Source organism: Vigna unguiculata, chromosome 7 (assembly GCF_037176805.1).
Source record: "Vigna unguiculata cultivar grain cowpea cultivar isolate G323 ecotype 2 chromosome 7, ASM3717680v1, whole genome shotgun sequence".
NCBI classification, from domain to species: domain Eukaryota; kingdom Viridiplantae; phylum Streptophyta; class Magnoliopsida; order Fabales; family Fabaceae; genus Vigna; species Vigna unguiculata.
Window position 1 is genome coordinate 28,991,015 of NC_140798.1, and position 20,538 is coordinate 29,011,552.

The following is a 20,538-nucleotide window of genomic DNA, read 5'->3' on the forward strand; positions in this document are numbered from 1 at the left end:
GTTGTTAAGTATTTTTATTGTTGTTTGTTTCTTCTGGTAGGATCGAGCTGTGAAAGTGGTCTCCCATATTAAAAAAGTTAAGAAATTAGGACGTCCTCACCCTGCGGTTGCACCTTTTGTGTTAGCTTCTGGATTATCGCCTTTGTGCGATATTTTATATGAATATATCGATCTTGGGTTAGTATTGGGTTTCGTGGAGAGATGGCATCCCGAGACTAATACTTTTCATTTACCCATTGGGGAGATGACCATCACTTTGGATGACGTATGGTCACTTCTCCATCTTTCCATCAATGGAAACTTTTGCTCCACTGAAAATCTGGAATATGAAGATTCTGTTCAGATTTTGACGACACTTCTTGGTGTTGACTGGGCCATGGCATGTGTGGAGCTGAATCAAAGTCAGGGTGCACAGGTCCGACTGAGCTGGTTGAGAGACTTGTATCACAGCTGTTGTGAAAACGAGCTATGGGAGTTTGCTGCACATGCATATCTTTTGCACCTTGTAGGGTGCACGATATTTGCTAACAAAAGCGCCACCTATGTTCGTACACATTATCTCGAGCTATTTAGAGATCTCTCCACATGTCGTACATATGGTTGGGGAGTTGCTGCTCTTGTCCACTTATATGAGCAGCTAGGAGATGCCAGCTTTGCAAATACAAAGCAATTAGCTGGATATCTACCTCTTCTGCAGGTACCCATTTATATAACATTTTATTCTTTATTTCACTTGTTTTTAGTTTTATATGACAATGGTTAAATGAAATATTATTTGATACAGGCTTGGATTTACGAGCACTTCCCTACATTGGGAAGGAAGCAAGTACGGGATACATATGTGGAGACCGAACCCCGTGCTCTACGTTATGTCACTGGACGCGCCATTTCCGCTATAGCTGATGTTAGAGTCCAGTTGTATGGCTTGACATATGATGGGATGATTTGGAACCCATATGTAGCACACAGAGCTGCACGACAACTGGTAACACATAGCATGTTTTCTGGCTTCCTGAGGGTTGGGACCGTCGTACAACGTCATTTGCCGGAGCGTGTGTTGCGACAATTTGGCTTCATCCAGCCTATTCCACGACCGCCTAGTTCGGTTCCCATGATGGACTTTGAGGCTATTGATGATCGGTGGAAAAAGCACGAGCAGTTTGTTGTACATCAAGTGGTCCAAGCACCAGCTCCCTTTTCATGTTCGGATGGATATTTGCAGTGGTTTAGGAGAGTCTCCCATCCATACATTTTACGTGGAGCTGAGGCAGACCGACCTAGCCTTGTGTTTGTGCCCCGACTTCGTCAGAATTTGCCAGATGACATAACAGTTCAGAGGACGTCACCGTCATCATCTTCCAGTGGTTTATTGGTATGTCACACATTTAGTTGTTCATATTATTAGTAACTATTAATATTTGACATTAACTTGTTATTAAATCGCTTACCACATCAGATTCATCAAGACATCTACTAAAATGGATGTAGTGATCACGTTCCAACATCAACATTAACTGTTGTAACTCAGTTCTTGAACCTCTTATTGAACGTTTGTACCTATATCTCGCATTATACACTTGCTTCAGAGTTGTAACATTACAATCATCTTTTTCTTTCAAAGTGAGAAGTATATTTGCAAGTTTGACTTGACTTTTGGTCATATCAACAAACAACGACTGTTCAGTAGACTTCAACCTACCCGCATAGGGGTGACCAACTAGAGTAGAAGAGACATCGTGATTATGGTAACCACATTTTACGTTCAACACCCATCCCTCCCCTTGAGAGATGGGTCTCCCTCTCAATCTAAAGGGACAATCACATTTTCTTGTCCCAGATAAACTGGGTTCTGCATCACACTTGTATTTTCTATATTTTCCACCTCTTTCACAACCTAATAATACATGGGTCTTTCTTCCTGGTTGTCCATTGTATTTATCCGATCTTAGAATAATAACGACAAACCCAAGATTATAAGCAACCCCTCTAACCCATTTAATTAAATCTTCACGTGTTGAGAAAATATCATCGGTTGTAAAATGAGATGTATAATCTTGTTCGCAGATATCATGAACAAAATCAGAAAACTCTGACATGAGACTACAATTTTGTTGAGAATCCGCTTGAGAATCCAAGAAACTCAAATAACTAAAATGATGCTCTTCCATAATGAACTATAATAAAAAAAGAAATTTTAATAAGTAAATAACTCATCTAAATGCATAAAGAATGCAACATGTATCACAGAAAACGAGTGAATGCAACACGTATCAAAAATTGAAAACTAATTGCATGTTCATATTCAAAAATTGAAAACTAATTGCATGTTCATATTCATTGCATAATTTAAGTTAGAAAATTCACCAATCACACAGACTCACATTAAAAATTCACCAATAACACAATATACACACCAACACACAAAATCAAATTATGAAACGGAATAGCTATTCCGTTTCACATCTTTAACACACGGATTATGTAATCCGTTTAGAAAAACAAAATTTTGGTTTCTATTTCATGTTCAAGTGTTTGGACTTCAAGTGTTTGATGTGTTGGACAAAACATCCATACAAATAAGGAGCGGAAATTTCAACGAAATAAGTTATTCAATTCTGATACATATGCAATGATACGAAAATCATAATTTATACGAAACAGAATACAGAATCCGTTTCAAAACTGTATGAAACGGATTCTGTACTCCGTTTCTAAAAAAATTTGCAAATTTTTTTATGAAACGGAATACAGAATCCGTTTCAAAACTGTATGAAACGGATTCTGTATTCCGTTTCATAAAAAAGTTTGCAAATTTTTTTAGAAACGGAATACAGAATCCGTTTCATACAGTTTTGAAACGGATTCTGTATTCCGTTTCCCATACATTTTGAATTCCAAACAATCCCTTCAAACAAATTCAATTTACAAACTTATGGTGGTATGAAGGCTAACCTGACGGAAATACCACTTGGAGGAGCTAACGCAGTTACTCAGAAGAACTTCCTTCAAAGAATCAACCTTCAATCACAATAATAATCACAATAATGCATACTCAGTGTGACAGAATAAACAAAACAATAATCAAATGCATGAATAAACAAATGAGGATACAAACCTCTTCTAGGGACCACCACAGATAGAATGACTGCAGAGAATGAAGGGCTGAAGCACGAGTGAGAGGGACCATTGCACAGAATGAAGGACTGAAGAAGCACGAATGAATGGATGATGGAGAATAGAGGGAGTACATTAGTAACGTATAGTAACGTTTTGGGGGTGCAGGGAGGTTGACGCAGTAAATGAAATTTACTGCGTCCATACCCACTTTCAACCATTCTCACAGGATATTAAATAAGGACAGAAATGTAAATTTTGGGGGTACAGAAGATTTCTTGGAGGTGCAGGGAGAAGGCTCCCCCATGAAGTGTTGAAGGCCCAAGTTTTATGCCGGAAGATTAAATAGTCTATATAGTGTGTTTCTTTCTGCACCTCTCTGTTTTTCTTCCTGCACTCCCATAAAAGTGGTACTCCTTAAACTTCCCGTCATAAAAAATATAACAAAAATCCATGCACCTCTTTATTTTTAATATTTTTTTGAATTAAATGTTTCAGAATGTATTTCTGAATTAAAAAATTCCTTCTAGAATATCCAATTTAGAATAAAAGAAAGAAATTTACCAAATGAGTATTTCGGAAGGATTTGAATTTACTTTTTGGAGAACTTATTCTCATTTTTTTAATATTCCACAACATCCAATCCGAAATATGAAAAAAATATTATAGAATAGATGTTTCAGAAGATATTTCTAGACCTGAGAATACATTAATGAATGTTCAAGAATATTTTTATATCTCAAAAAAGATGTTTTGGAAGTTATTTTTGTATCTAGAAATACTTTACACAATATTAATTTTAGAATATTAAAAAAATTCCAGAACGAGTATTTTGGAATGTATTTTCAGATTTAGAAATAAATTTAGAACATTTGTTCTGCAAATATTTTTCCTATTTTAGAATGTATTTTCGAGTATGGAATGTGTCAATTGTTTTTTTTTTTAATTAAAAAAATCAAAAAAAATTACGTGACATAAATTTAATTTGACATGTGTTAGTTATTTTTTTTCAAAAAAAAAATTAAGAAAAAAAAAATATAAAAGTTCACAAACTAATATGTGACACATAGTGTTAATGCTCTAATAGATCAAATTGAAATAAATCTTAAAAAATAAGGGGGATTTGCTGCAAGGAGAGTAGGTACAGGGAGAATGCAGAAGGTAAGGAGGATTTGCTGCACAAGGGAGAGAAAACAAATTAGGTGTACACTGAAGGATAAGACGGATATTTTATAAATTAGAGGGGTGAAGAAGAAAAAATTGGACTGTAGGAAGTACCAGCCTATAGGTAGTCTTGTGTGTCAGAGAAGATTTCTTTCCCAATTAGCACACATGCCATCGAAAAGAATTTCCTACCGTGTACTTTTGTACAGTGAAAATTTTATATGAAAAGTGGAATTTTGGTTTCCAAATTTATAGTTACTCGAAATTCAGTTATGAGAAATCAAATTTTGGCTTGTTTTCTATTTTTTTAAATCAGAAATTGAAGAAAAAAAATTAAAATATTATTTTTCAAAATTTATGTCACTAATTAATTAATGGACGATGTATAATTGTCTTAGTTTTAATAAAGTTTTTGAATTTAATAGTTAAATTAAAATTAATGATTGGAAAAAGTGTTAAAATATATTCCTATAATAATTATAACTTAAATGTTGTTTTTCTTTAATATAATTAATATACAAATTTACTAAATGCAACTAATTTACCAACTTATTTAATTAGGATGATTTTTTTTAAAATTAAAATTTGAAATGAATTGTTATATGTTGTATTTTAATCTAATTACTTGTGTAATATTAAAATCTATTGATAATAAAATTTTGAGAAAAAAGTTAGATAATTTTATTTAAATATGTTTTTGGTCCTTAACCTTCAGTGAATATCAGAATTAGTCTCCTCTCGAAACTTTGACTCAATTTAGTTCCTTAACTTTAGACCTGTGTGGACATGGTCCTTTTAACCAAAATTTTTCAAGTTTATTTGATGTTTCAAACACGTTTTATGATATCATTTGAGTTATTTACAACATTTGATACAATTTTGGTACAATATTAACTAAGAAACGCATTAAAAACATCAAATAAACTTAGCAAAATTTAGTTAAAAAAATTTACGCATTTCTAAAGTTGAAAGACTAAATTGGAACAAAGTTTCAAAAATGAACTAATTTCAAATTTAACTAAAAGTTAAGAGACCAAAAATATATTTACACTAAAATAAATAATGTCTCTTTATTTTATAAAAGTTTGAATGACTATTTATAAATTTCTTTTTGTGCCTTTGACAAAAAGAAAAAGAATTTTTCTACACTTTGTCATATAAGTATGTTCTATCGAATTGTACATATGGCTTGTAAAAGAGAAATTCATCGATGCATAACTAGAAATTTCACAACAATCTTTTGAAGCAAAATTTGTTGTGCACTAAATCTTTACCTTAATATTAGTCACGGTTTTCTTGGTATTTGAAGGAATAATTGGGAATACATTGTTTCCTAGTAGTTGTCGTTCTTGTTAAACAACATAGGATAAAATCTTGGAAATGGGGACAAAGACTACTTTGATCCTATGTTGATATGATGATTGGATTGAATTGATGAATGATACATTGGATAAAATATATAATTTAAAAGTTACATATATAATCCAAGTGGTATATTGTTGGATACTTAATTTAATATTAGTCTTATATATGAATAATTATATATTAAAGATATTAAGGACATTTACTTCTGTTGTGGCAAATTAAAAGTGATCAAATGATATTAAAGTAGGTTGGCAATTATGTATCTCAAAATGTTATGGAATCTTTAATGTATAATAAATTAAAGAGTAATTCTATTTTGTAATGGGTAAATAGAAATACCAAAGGATAATATCATTTTTTAATAAATAGGTCAGGTTACCATATCATATTTCTTCTTTTTCTATTTTGTGGCACCCCATTATTATTAAGAAAGAAGAAGATAATTAAAGAGTTCTCTCAAAAAAAGATGTGTTGATCTAGAAGGTTAAACCTCTCCTCTCTATTATCATTATGAAGTTAGGTATCCTTTTACTTTTAGTTGTGATTATTAATATGATAGATTCAGATTTATATATATGATAGCCTTTCCATCAAAGGCTTAATTTAAGTTTGGTTCTTATAGTAGAAATCATATGACTTACGATCAAGAACGTTTTAACGAGTTCAACAAATTTGATATTTCTAAAGAATTAGAATGGAGAACAAATTGTTGTGAAAGGGACAAGAAAAAATGGAACTAAAATTTATTTAGGTATCGAATTAACTTTTGATGTCTTAAAATTTGTTAAGTATTTTTCATATGTTACATAAAGGTTATAAGGTATCCTTTTAAAATGATTTTTTTTATTAAATATGCAAACAACCTAAAAATATTCAAAGTTTATTATGAAAAACCAAATATTTACTTTGAATTTGATGTAAGAGGAGTTGACTACAAATGGAGAAGAAATAAAAGAAGTATTAGAACTAAAAGTGATGGATATCTCTTAACCAAGTTTGATGTCCAATAGAATCAAGTGAAAAAAGAACTACAATCTAACATCTATAGAATGTCTAATATTATTACCGTGAAATCTATAATATATAAAGAAAATGAAATTGATAAGAGAAGAAATATAATAAAATATGTCAGATTGAATGAAGGTGTAATTTCATAAAAAAGAAAAAAAGAAAATTAAGACATATATATATATATATATAAAAGAGAGAGAAAACCAAACATTAAAGTGATAATCAAAATTTCAAACTTCAAATTCAATAAATTTATATTAAGTAAAGAAGAATTTTAAACACTCAATATCTTTTTATTTAAATTATTTTTTGGAAAGCTTTTCAATTTTTGTATACTATCTTTTACATAAATATAAAAATATATTTATGTATTATTTAAATTTAAAAAATATTATATAAATACTTCATATTTTGTCAAATTTAACTATATATACAAAATACATCAATAAACTACAAAAAAAAAAACTTATATAATATATCTTTTCTATTTACAAAAAGTGCAAAATCTCGATAAAATGAAGAGTACTCGCGTCATGCTCGTGCAACTTTCAAATTGGGAACGCCATTGTAATGTGGAAGCATGAAATCGTGCGTCAGGCACGTGACAATGCTTAATAACATTGGGTCTATTTTCTTTTAATCCCTAAGGAAAAATACAAAAATTAAATTTAAGAAGAAAACATTGATAAATTTTAATTGTTTCACCTCTTCACTTAACTAGAGAATTATAATTATTAAATAATACATAAGATATGTTTTATAAAGGAATCAAAATTAAAATTTATAAAGTGAAGATTATTTTATTCTCTCCTATACTTTTTCTAAATTTTTCTTTTTAATTTGTTCATAAATTAATATTAGATTATAAAGAAAATCATCTATTTATCTGTTTTATTTAAAAAAATCAAGATAATATTAAAAGAACACGATATTATAACTTATGATTAAAAAAGCTAAATATAAAGCACAATTTAATATATTTGTAACATTTAAAATTTAAATCAAATTATTATAATACTTAATTAAAAGTTTTAACAACATAAATCAAGATGCATCGATGATAACAAGTTTATATTTAAAATAAAAAATAAGCATTTTCACAAACCGATATCAACTATTTCTTTTTTATGGTTATAGACGTGATTAACTCCATAAAGTAATTTATTTAAGTTAGGTAATTTGTGTAACATCCCATTTAATAGTTTTTCACACTATCAAACAAAACATTATATCATGATCGAACATAGCAGATAGTAGGGATAACAGTCATACACACAAAGTATAGGAATCTAGTACAATCCTCCAAACTGTTACATCTACGAATATATACATATATATATATATATATATATATATATATATATATACACACACACACACACACACCAGGTAAGGGTAGGTGGAAAGGATGCAAATCTACATAAACTCCAAAACGTACAGCCAAAAAAATCTATAACTACAGCGGACACTCCTTGCCAGGCTCCAACTCCTACTCAGGAGGGGTATCTCCATCTGATTTCTGCTCTACTCCCACCAAACATAGGTGATCATTGCAAAAAGATAATATGCAAAAGCAGACAACACAAACAAGAAGGGTAAGCTAACTGAAAGAAACAACATCAATACACTTCGCAATTAGAGATATCATTCATAGCATATAATTCAATCATAATTTATAGACTCGATATCCGGATTGTGTAAGTGACGTTGGAGCTCTTGGTGGCTTGCACTTGTAACGGTTCCCAAACTCTGCAGACTCTGGACACATGGAGTATTCACCCGATCGTTCCCAGGGTAAGTCCCCTCCACGTCTAAGACTTGATCAAGTCCGACGACGAAGACCTCCTGCTACTCCTCACGACATAATCTATTCTACTCTATCTGAGCTTGAATGATTATTGGAGTTTCAGGATACCAACCATTATAGATTCCTTACATCCTTACACACACTACAATTCCACTTGGATTTCCCTTGAAATTTCATTTTAACCTCATCTTCTCATAACTTATATTCATCTAAAAAGTCTAGCCTAGGCGAGAGGTTATCTCGCTCAGGCGAGCCAGTCTCGCCTAGGCGAGACACTAATAGTGCAAAAAGAGAAAAACCTGGGCGAACTCTCGCTCAGGCTAGACTGGTTTGCCTAGACGCGATCGTATCTCGCTCAGGCGACTCCAGCTCGCCTAGGCGAGACTTCGCGCAGGAACAGAGGTGCGTGTCCTGATGCTTTCGCTCAGGCGAGAGTAACTCGCCTAGGCGAAAATACCAGGTCACAAACCTATTCCCACATGCAACATACCAGTTTCTATCAATCATCAAGTAATTTTTCACCAATTCACGCAATACAAACACAAATTCATCACTCAATTACATAATTCAAGCTCATCCATGGATTTTATATTCAAATTTGAGAAGAGGAGTTAGCTTCCCTTACCTCTATATATCTTCCTAACTAGCTAGGATCCTCCCACCCAAGAGCACTTCAGTTGTACCACTTAGTAAGCTGAAAGTGCAGATTCCAAGTATGAGAAGGGTTTCCAAATTAACTCAACAGGAATGGGTTCTACAGATTTCGAATTAGAGAGGAGTGTAGAGGTTTGGAGTCACTTACATGGAGGAAAAGGGATCGTAGCTGAGGGGAGGAGTCCTGAATTAGCCTCAGGTCTGGATTTCTGTAGCAGAGGGAGAGAAATTCAGATGATCAGGCAGAGAGGGCAGAGGAAGAGGAGAGGGAGAAAGATGCAGTGAATCGTGGTGTGGTTTTCTGTTGTGTGAGTGGCAGAGAGAAGAAAGATTAAGGAAAGCAAAGAAATTGGGTTCTTACAATTTGTATCAAATAAGCATCTAAGTGATATTAGTTTAATATAAAATATTAAATAATTTAGCATTAAATAAATCATGAAATATATTTAAAAAATAAAGTAAAATCTGGAAAAGTTATATGATAAGTTATGCTTGTATTGAGGTGCTTAGCATTTTTTAGTTATTGAAAGCATGGCATTGTGAATTGAGTAGTTGACCTAAAACGCTTATCCTAACTCTATAAATGGAGGATTACACTCTTGCATAAACTATACTTCGTAATAGAAATACTCTTTCGAATTTTTTCTCTTTTTCAAATAAGCATAGGATGAAATTGCATGCATGACACACTAACATTACACAATAACATTGGTAAAATCACTAATTTATACATCATTATTATGAGAATCGAAATATAATATTTTAAAATATTACTTCTAATAAAGAGAAAACAATGTCATGATGTTTATGTGTATTTTAGTCTGTGTAATCAAAATATTTTGTTGGAAAATTTAATTATTATTAGTTTAAGTCTTACGAGTAAGGCGATAAAGATAAATATTTAATAAGATGAGAAATATGAATATTATATAAGAAATAAGATTTATAAATTCATTGTGTTGGGCTAATGAAAATAATACATCTTGAAAAATCTCATATCAGGTAGGATAAGTTAAGGAATGAGTGTTAGCGACAATATAATGAGTTATAAGTAACTCTAAGTCCATAATATTTCTTGCCTAAGTCAAAAATACTTTAAACTTGTGTTAAATATTTACTTTGAAGAGTGTCTACTTGGGAGGGTTATGTGCTATACAAATTTTCACGTTATTATATAGTTATCTTTCTTGAAGTTTTTTCTAACAAGAGTGATATCAAATTTTTATGTGAGTTGAATTCATTTTTTATTGATGTCATGTCTCCCTAGTAAATCATTTGAAATACTTATTAACTCTATTATAATTCATGACTAGTTTTGATAACGGACTCAAACAAATTTTATATTGAAAGTTTATTTATTTATTTTTTCTTACAGAAAGTAAGACAAGAGTTATTAAAGGAGTGTTTATTTGAATTAGATTCATATTACATTAATATTGTCTCTCCATCACATTTGGATTCATGTTAACTAATATTTTAGCATTCTATCTCCTTAGATAAATGTTGTTAAAGTAATCATCACATTTGGATAGTTCAAATGACAACATTGTGGATGGAGAGATCTTTGGCTTTATTTTGAAACGTTTATCCTAATTATGGAACATTCTCAGAGATAGAATTTGGGACAAGGAGTGACTGGGTTATTTTTCCCAGCAGTAGCCACGTGTAAAATTCTGTTGCTAAAAGAATATGAATAATGTCAACATGACAATGTAATTTTAATGTTATCTTGGAATGGAACGCCCCAGAAAAAAAGGAAACATATCATTGGATGAAAATCTGCATTGAAATGATAAACTTCTTTTTTTTTCTCTCTCTGTTTTTCATTTTCCAAGTGCGATCAAATACCAAAGGAATCACCTCTAGTTTTCTGCATTCCCATTCACAAATATACTGAAATATGACAACACAGTTATTGACATTGTGAACGTGACCTTATTTTCTTACTATTCCATCTACGTGAATGTTAATTCTCTCATGCTATTTTTAAAGTGGAAAATATTATATTCACATTTGCCATATTAAAATTTTGAACAATAATAAAACAGTAGTACTGGAAATTTTCATAGAAAAATCAAATGCCGAAGAGTCGATATAAGAATTAAGTCTTGAAACAAAGAATGTTTATTGAAAAAAAATCATGAAGAGGTTATTTATCTATTTATATTTTATCAAAAAGACTTTGATATTCTACTTAAAAGTAATTGGGAATTCTTCACTTGAGCTTTAGAGTATATTGTTCTGATTTTAATATTACTTTCTCATGAATCAATTGTGTTAGTTATAAAACTATTATAACTTTATAATTGAGCGGATTCAATCCTTTTAACCAAATTTTTGTTAAGTTTATTTGATGTTTCATATGCGTTTCATGATAATTTATTAGTTAACATTGAAACAAAAATGTGTCAAACGGTATAAACAACTTAAATGCTATCATGAAATATATTTGAAACGTTAAATAAATCTAACAAAATTTGGTTGAAAAGACTAGATTTCTAAAGTTGGAGACTAAATTGAATCAAAGTTTCAAAAAGAGACTAATTCCAATTTTGACTAAGAGTTGAGGGACAAAAACATATTCAACCCTTATTTTATTATAGTTTTAACATTGTTTTGTAATTGGTCAGTTGTACTAAATAAAACTGTTAGTTTTAACTAGGGATGTCAAAAAAATTTGTACTTGTGAGTATTCGCGGATAAAATTCACAACGGGTAAGAAATGGATACCCGCGGGTAACGAGTACGGATATTTTTAATACTTGCATGTTAACGGGGAAGGTATGAGTATCATAATATCCGTACCCGTGGATATCCGTATCTGCTATACTCTAATTTAAATTAAAAAAAATATGATTAAAATATTAACATATTGATTTTGAATGAGTTATTTTTTTATCAATTAGTTTTAAAAAAAATCATTTCTTTGTAAACTGTCATTCAACACTATTTAAATGCGTTATTTGGGCTTTGTTTAAAATTTATGAATGTTATGTATTGTATTTTATTTGAATTTACGATTAAAATATGTTGTTAAATATTTATTTTTAGTTTTTTTGTAAATACCTGCGGATACCCGTGGATAATTAGAAATTTATGCGGATACCTGCATAACGGATATTCAATGAATATGGATACGAGTACGATACAAGTATTTATCCAACAGATAAGGTACGTGAGCTACTATTAGTACTCTACCCGCCTCGTTCACGTCCATGGTCTTAACATTATTTTCTTATTGACCAACTTTGCAAATTAAAATCCTTGTAACTTTAACATCATTTTCTTTATGGTTAGTCATGTCAACTAAAATTGTTATAGTTTTAACATTATTTTTTCGATGCCCAATTATGCTAATAAAAATCAATGTATATTTAAACTATATGATCAAACTTCAACGGGTTATATTATATATGAGTTCACATTAAGCTACTTGTAACCCAAATAAAAAAAAATGGCTCGTTGAATACGATAATTGCTAAGCATTTCTACAAAAACAAAATTAAAAATTCACAAAATATATTAGAAAAAAATATTATTAATTATCTATACAAATAAAATATTGAAAAATATTAGTAAATATAGTTTAAGCTAACATAACAATCATAAATTTTGCTTCATAAATAATTAAAATATTTACTTCATTAGTTATGAAAAATATTTAATTGAGAACATTTAGCTTTAGATACAAGAAAATCCCTCCTTAACAACCAATTTTAATGATAAAAAGTTGTTATTAAAATAGTCACTATTATAAATTAAAAATTATAATTAATTTTTAAATTAATTTTTAAAATTTAGCTACCAAAGTTTTAGTTACCAAATAAAACTAGTCAGTGGTCACTAGTCATCGCTTTTTTTACAATATTAATTTTTAAATTAGTCTTTAATTAATTAATTAATGACCAATTATGATTTTTTATTTATAATACTGATTATTTTGTAACTAATAATTATTTATTTTATAAATTATTATCTAAATTGGTCATGTGACTAACAATTATGGTGAAATGAGATCTCCTTTTATATATATATATATATATATATATATATATATATATATATATATATATATATATATATATATATATATATATATATATATATATTAAGATGTATCGTAGTAATTAAATAATAATTTTACTTTTAGTATAAAAAAATGCAAATAATAAAACTACAAGTTTAATTTTATCTACAATATATATTTTTTTAATAAATATTAAAAGAATATTATAAATATTTTTTTCATGCGGTTATAAAATACCAAAGATTATTTTGATAAATGAATATTAGTTTATAAGATTACAAATATTCTAATAGTACGGAGACAAGTGAAGGAAAATTCGATCATTTTTCAAAAGAGAAAAAAAAAAATCAAAGATTGAATTTTGTTTTCTTTAAAAATGTAAAAGAATTGTTTTATCTTTAGAAGTGAACAAATTTTAGTTTTTAGTCTTTTAAGTTTAAAATTCATTTCTTTTAATCTCTACATTATTGCAAATTTCTTTTAGTCGTTATATATGATTCTAGAGTATAGAGACAAAAAAGTATCTAAAATAGTATACAAAGATTAAAATACAATTTATAGGATTTAAAATACGATCGGAAAATAAAACTTAAACACTAATAAGAACTAAATTAATAATTAAATATTTTCAAAGACAATCAAAATGAGTGCAGGAGAAGACAAAACATGCGTCTATTTTAGTGTGAAGTATTTTACCAAAATTAATTGCAGTTTGAGCTTCATAATTTGATATCTTTATTCACCTTATAAAGTTACCTAAAATAACTTGGTAAGTAAATAATATTGATTTGGTTAAATAACTCAATAATATACCACCACTACTCATTGGAGGAGTGATTGGTAGGAATATGCCACAGGCTTCTGCTAAGTTTGCCACTGTTGGGTAAAATTCATATGCTCTAAAACGTGAGAAAATTGGAAAAATTTGTGGACACGCCAGAGTAGCGTTTTCTGTTCCCATTTTCTATGCGATCCTTTTGGATATTTTAGTGACATGTTTGGGCTAGATTAACAAAACAAAAATATGCCTACGATATCATACATACATTATCTTTAATCGGTATCTTCTCCCTACAGTATTTCATACTCTCTTTAGTAAAAGACAAAGGCAAAACATGGTATAGATGTTGCTACATTCTCAAATCCCTGCATTTGTTTTTAACAATATGCATAGAGCTATAAGCTTAACATAGCCACGATCATGGGTTGGATACAATGAGGTGACCATATGTTACTCCTCATTCATTTTGGCAAACTCAAAGAAGGAATATTAGGAATCCACTAACCACAAAACTTTCAGAACCTTTTTTTAGATGTTATTCTACATGCACAGCTACCAGAATAAACCAGGTGAAACTAATATAAATAGACCTTCTCTGGAGCTCAATTTCAACAGAGAAAAACAAAAATTCTTGAAGATTTTGCAGCAATGGAGTTGCTGGCATCTTTTTATGCTGAGAAGCCGGTGGTGATCTTCAGCAAGAGCACTTGCAGCATTTGCCATTCTGTGAAGGCTCTGATACGCAGCTTCGGTGCCAACCGTACAGATATAGAGGTTGACAAAATGGCAAATGGGGAGCAAATAGAAAGGGCACTGATTCAGCTGGGTTGTCGCCCAACTGTACCAGCAGTGTTCATTGGACAACGATTTATAGGTGGTGCTGATGAACTCATAAGGCTCAACGTCCAAAACCAGCTTGCCCAGTTGCTTTTAAGCGCTGGAGCTATATTTATTTGGAGCCCATAACCTCAGAGGATCAAACAAGGGACCCTCTACTCTTTCTTCTTAAACCTAATAATGTTTCTGCTCTTTTTTCTTCGCTTCTTGTTCTGCTGCACAACTTCATTCTCAATTTTTGTGTAATGTAAGTGGAGTATATGCCTCACATGACAATGGGCCAAGGCATGCACATGTTATCAAATCAAAGGCTCATTTATAAAAGGAAATATATTGTGATTTTCATAAAAGCTGCTGTTTGGATAGAAACAAAAAAGGTTATAAAAATGATGGCGTAATTTTCTAAATAACATTAAGTTGGATATAGTTCAGACTAATATAAAAAGATGATACACACATATAGATATATATCATAAAAGTGTTTCTATTTGAGTTCTACTAGGTATCTCAATTCAAGTACAAGATTAATGATGTATTTTCGTTTATGAGAAACAACTTATTTTTCTTCAAATCATAATCTAAGAAAGAAAAAATAATTAGGGTAAGAAAAACTGGGCAGGGAATTTGAATTTGAAATATGTATGTTAATGATTTGTGTACGTTTACTCCCTGAAGATTTAATTCTTAGACTGTAAATCCCTGCCATTGTGCAAGACTGTTATTTATGAGCAATGCATGAAATAATTTGTACACCCAATTAGTCTGGCAACGAAGAGAATCAACATGTTCTACAGAAAAGTTTCCTGATCTATCTGTCAAAGAGGTTGCAGGACACCAAAACACTGATATATCTGTCAAAGAGGAGGATAGCATAGTATAGCTTTCTCATACATATTCCTGGGTGTATAAGTGGGAGATCTTAATAGTATACAAACATGATGTTCACAGCAGAACCAGATGTCGAGGAATCCCTAGTCCCCACTGTGATGCCAAGAACTGACCTCGCACTACCACCAGTTACTTTTGATCTGCACTAAAACAAACGCATATGCTAGAGTACCTTTCAGTTTTGTTGGAAGGGCCAACAATAATTGAGCTTCAGCATATACACTATACATATGCACAAATACACACACACACACGTATTCAGCAATGTTACCTAGTTTTTGGATAGGAACTTAACCTACCACCTTTAGTTACCTTTCAACGACAATTTTTCCAGAGTGCTAAGAAGTGTTCACAAAGAAGTCTTTCTGGATAAATACTCTTTATATTCAGATTTGTTGTATTTTGCAATGAAACACTACATAGTCTTTTTATAGGCCTTTGGACATGACCCTTCAATTATATTCATTAAATATAACCACTACCTAACTCACAATTAATGAATTTTATTGCATGCTTAATTAATTCTAGATCCACTCTCAACCTTTTACAATCTCCTAGACAATTAATATAGCAACTTTCATCTACCCACATTTAAGTTTACCCAACAAAATCCCCCCATAAACTTAAATGTTCTTCTTATCCTTCATTCCGAGTATCATCTTATTGTTCTCGAACAGAGAGGATGGCAACGACTTTGTAAACATATCTACAGCTTCTGCTCGATTTTCGACGTGCTCCAACTCTACATTTCCTTCTTTCATTTGTTCTCGGATGAAGTGAAATCAAACATCAATGTGCTTGCTTCTCTCATGATTGACCAGGTTCTTTGCCAATTCAATGACCGACTTGTTATCAACTCGGATCACAATTCCCTTTTCTTGCTTTAATTGCAGTTTACTTAGAAGGTTTCTAAGTCAAACTGCGTGGCAGACACTCCAAGATGCTGCAACATACTCTACTTCACATGTTGACAGTGTTACAATGGGTTGTTTCTTTGAAAGCTAAGTGAATGTCATGCTCCCCATGAAGAATACATATCCAGACGTGTTTTTCCGGTCATCAACATCTCCACACCAATCACTATATGAGTAGCCGACTAGTCGGTAGTCATTCGTCCTAATATACATCAGGCCAAGTGACACTGTTCCTTTCACATACCTTACAATTCTCTTTAGGGCCTTCCAATGAGTATACCTCGGTTCCTCCATATACCGACTTGCTATTCCAACACTCAGCATTAAATCTTGTCTGGTATTTGTAAGATACTTGAGACTTCCAATCAGACTTCGGTATTTGCTTGCATCAACTCGGTCTCCATCTGCATATTTAGAAAGTTTTGTGCCTAGTTCCATGAGGGTGGAAACTAGGTTACAACTCATCATCTTAAACTTCTTCGAGACCTCCTCAGCATACCTTTCCTACGACACAAAGATGTCGTCCTTCCCTTGAACGACTTCTAAACCAAGGAAATACTTCATAAGACATAAGAAGATAATCTCGAACTCCTTATTCATCACTTCTTTAAATGCTTCAATTAGCTCGGCATTATTTCCCATGAAGATAAGGTCATCGACATAGAGGGCAATGAATATCACATATTCTCCTTTCTTCTTTATGTAAAGAGCATGTTCATAAGGGCACTGCTCATACCCATTCTTCTCGAAGTAAGTGTTGGTTCTTTCATTCCATGCTCGTGGAGCTTGCTTCAGGTCATAAAATGCCTTCTTCAATCTCAGCACTGTCTTTTCTTCGCCTCTTCGCATGTATCCAAGTGGATGTTCAACATATACTTCCTCCTCCAAGACTCCATTCAGAAATGCTGACTTCACATCCATCTGCAACATTGTTCATTTGTGTTGAGCTGCTAAGGAAATCAGTAACCTGATTGTTTCCATCCTCGTCACTGGAGCGAATACTTCGTCATAGTATATTCCTTCCTTCTACTTGTACCCTTTCATTGTGAGTCGAGCTTTATATCGATCGACTTCACCATCAGCATTTGTTTTCTTCATGTACACCCACTTTACACCAATAGGCTGAGCTCCTTTGGGCAGATCGGTTAGGTCCCACGTGTTGTTGCGTTTGATTGCTTCGATCTCCTCATTCATCATCTTTTGCCACTTCTCCTCATACACAGCCTCTTTAAAGCTCAAGTCTTCTGAATCTGTCAAGAAACATATAACTTGTACTTTGTCAGTCGAGTTGTATATGTCTTACAAGCTTCGCGCTCTACGCTGTAGAGGTTCATCTTCTTCATCAGAAGTCTCATTATCTCTCACAGTCGGTGGTGTATCTATTTCCAAGCTTCTAGACTCCTTCTCCGAGTTGTTCCACTTCCACTCGCTCTCTTCATCAACTTGAACATCTCGGCTCATAATCACCTTCTTTGTTATTGGGTTGAACAACCTATACGCCTTGGTATTTTCATCGTACCTAATAAACACATATTTCTTGCTCTGATCTTCAAGTTTGGTCCTTTGTTGAGCTGGAACATGCCCATAAACAATGCTACCAAACACTTTAAGGTGAGACACACTTGACTTTCTTCCACTCCAGACTTCTTGTGGTGTCTTCTCATTCAGCATAGCATGTGGACATCTATTTTGCACATGGATGACACATTGCATTGCTTCCGCCAATAACTCCTTAGGCACGTTCTTGCTTTTCAACATAGTTCGAACCATGTCAAGAATGGTTTGATTTTTCCTCTTAGCTACTCCATTATGTTGGAGTGAGTATGGTATTATTAGAAATCTCCTTATTCCTTGCTCCTCACAATACTTCATAAGCTCGGATGAGATGAACTCGCCTCCTCGGTCAGACCTAACAGATTTGATAGGCATGTCGGTCTCCTTTTCAACCATTGCTTTGAACCTTTTAAATACTTAGAACACCTCGAATTTCTCCTTCAAAAAATATACCCATGTTTTTCTTGAAAAATCATCTATGAAAGAAATGAAATACCTTTTCCTACTGAAAGATTCAGGGATAATTGGTCCACAAATGTCTGTGTGAATTCATTTGCTCGGTACTCGACAGTCCTCAGAAATAAGGTCCTTGGATGCTTCCCGAGCACGCACTCTTCACAAAATTTCTTTTCAAACTCCACATTCGAGAGTCCTCGCACCATCTCCTTTTCACCAACTCAGCCAGCCCACCAAAATGTAAGTGGCCAAACCGGAAGTGCCACATCATATCTTCATCCTTCATGTCGAGTTTTAAGCACCTCACTTGGACTATTTTCAAGTCCAGCTTGTACATCCTGTTCTTCTTCATCTCTACTTGGACAATCAATCGATCCGACTTGTCTTTTAAGTATAGTACTCGGTCTTTCATCAGAACCGAGTAGCCTTTCTCCATCAACTGGCCCATGCTCAATATGTTGCTCTTGAGATCGGGTACATAATACACATCTCTGATTTCTCCAACTCAGTTGTTCTTCTATAGGTACCAGATTGTACCCCAGCCTTTTAATGCCACCTTTGATGCATCTCCAAATGAAACATGTCCAACCTCAACTTTGGTGAGCTTCTTAAAAAGATTCTCGTCCCCACACATGTGGTTGCTTGCTCATGTATCAAGGTACCAAACTGAGTTGTCAGAATAGCTTGGACTTAGCTCGACACCTGATCTCTTAGACATCATTAATACTTCTTCTTCCTCAGCATCCTCAGAAAGGACGTTCGTTTCCTTCTTGCTTTCAGATCGACAATCATTCGCGAATTGTCCAACCTTCCCACAATTGTAACATTTAACTCCTTAGTAGTAGTGTTTGGCAAAATGACCGTACTTACCACATTTGAAGCACTCAACTCCTGAGTTGTTTGACTGACCTCCTCGACCTCTACCACCACGACCTCCACCTTGTCCTCGGCCAGTTTTGTTGGTCGACTTGTTCTTGACCTCTTTCATATCCTCCTCTGCCTTTACCACCTCGACCTCTAGTGTTATGAGTATAAGGAACCTGAGTCTCCCTAATGATTGCCTTTGCTTTGAGTGCTTGATCAAGGGACTCCTTTTTCTTCTTCCTTCTTCGTTGCTCATGCGCTTCAAGCGGCCCAACAAGCTCTTCCATCGAGAGTGTTGTCAAGTCTTTGGATTCCTCTATTGCGCAAACTATATTCTCGAAGTCGTCGGTTAACGACTTCAAGATTTTCTCCACCACTCGACAAGCGAGCAGCGTCTCTCCATTTCTATCAAGTCGATTCACTACGGTCTCAACTCGGGAGACATACTCGGCAACCCCTTCAGCTTCCTTCATCCTAATCCTTTCAAGCTCGCCTCTGAGAGTTTGATGTCGAACTTGCTTCACACGGTTATCCCCTTTGTATGTCTTCTCCAGAATATCCCATGCTTCTTTTGAAGACATAACATTTGCTATCTTCTCAAAGCCATACTCATCAACAGCTCGGTACAACACGTACAGAGCCGTTTTGTCCTTTGTCCGTGTTGCTTTTAATGTAGCAAGTTGGGCTATCGTCATTTCTCCAACGTCCTCTGGTTCTTGGTGCCCATTTTCAACCACCTCCCATACTTCTTGGGAACCAATGAGAGCCTTCATCTGCAGGCTCCAGTTATCATAGCTGACGCCTTTTGATAACTTCGACAAGGGCATTCTGTTAGCTAAGTTGATCATCTCGATTAAACTCTCTAACTCACTCAACCACTTAGGCTCTCAAGCTCTGATGCCAATTTGTTGACAAACAAGTCTCTCTGGATAAATACTCTCTATATTCAGATTTGTTGTATTTTGAAATGAAACACTACATGGTCTTTTTATAGGCCTTTGGACATGACCCTTCAACTACATTTATTAAATATAACCACTACCTAACTCACAATTAATGAACTCTATTGCATGCTTAATCAATGCTAGACTCATTCTCAACC

The 20,538-nt window shown here is 32.9% G+C and overlaps 1 pseudogene; it reads left to right on the forward strand.

Moving 5' to 3' along the window:
• The first annotated feature begins 14,340 nt into the window (after positions 1-14,340).
• Positions 14,341-16,022, forward strand: LOC114189701 (monothiol glutaredoxin-S1 pseudogene; annotated as a pseudogene).
• The last annotated feature ends 4,516 nt before the right edge of the window (positions 16,023-20,538 follow it).